Raw genomic sequence first — 536 nt, 5'->3', positions numbered from 1 at the left:
GCTTGGGGCAGCTGCCGCAAAGGCGCAATGGGGAAGGGTCGCTGTCTAAGACCTTTCTACCACAGCGCACCGAGAGACTGGGAACTGTTTAGAGCCCCTCGGGCTGTACAGATCAAAATGAAAGGCTGTAAATGATTGTAATATTGTTTGTACTGATGCACCTGGTGATACATTTTGTAAAAGTTTAACCTGGATTGTACCCTTGTAATGTTGTTTTGAAATGGTTTTGAATGTGATTGAAGATTTTTATGAATAAAGTATATTTTTACAAAAAAAAAAAAAAATCTGTTCTTATCAGTTTAATATCTGATACGTCCCTTATCTGGGGACCATATATTAAATTGATTTTTGGAGCAGGGAGATGGAGTAGGGGCTTGCTCTGTCCACTCCACGCATCGACCCGGTATTGCAGTATCTCTGGGAATGGTGCACCACCCCTTTCCAGGGGATTTTCAATGCTAAAAATAGATTTCTTACAAACATCTGCTTTCTTTACTTTTCAACATGTGCATCTTTCAAAACACAACTTTCTTTCT

General features: G+C 39.9%; 1 pseudogene; it reads left to right on the top strand.

The window, feature by feature from the left end:
• The first annotated feature begins 259 nt into the window (after positions 1-259).
• On the top strand, positions 260-437 carry LOC144675763 (U2 spliceosomal RNA; annotated as a pseudogene).
• Positions 438-536: the final 99 nt, after the last annotated feature.

This window comes from Cetorhinus maximus, unplaced genomic scaffold, assembly GCF_964194155.1.
Source record: "Cetorhinus maximus unplaced genomic scaffold, sCetMax3.hap1.1 HAP1_SCAFFOLD_1146, whole genome shotgun sequence".
NCBI lineage: Eukaryota > Metazoa > Chordata > Chondrichthyes > Lamniformes > Cetorhinidae > Cetorhinus > Cetorhinus maximus.
This window is presented reverse-complemented; position numbering and strand designations above follow the sequence as displayed.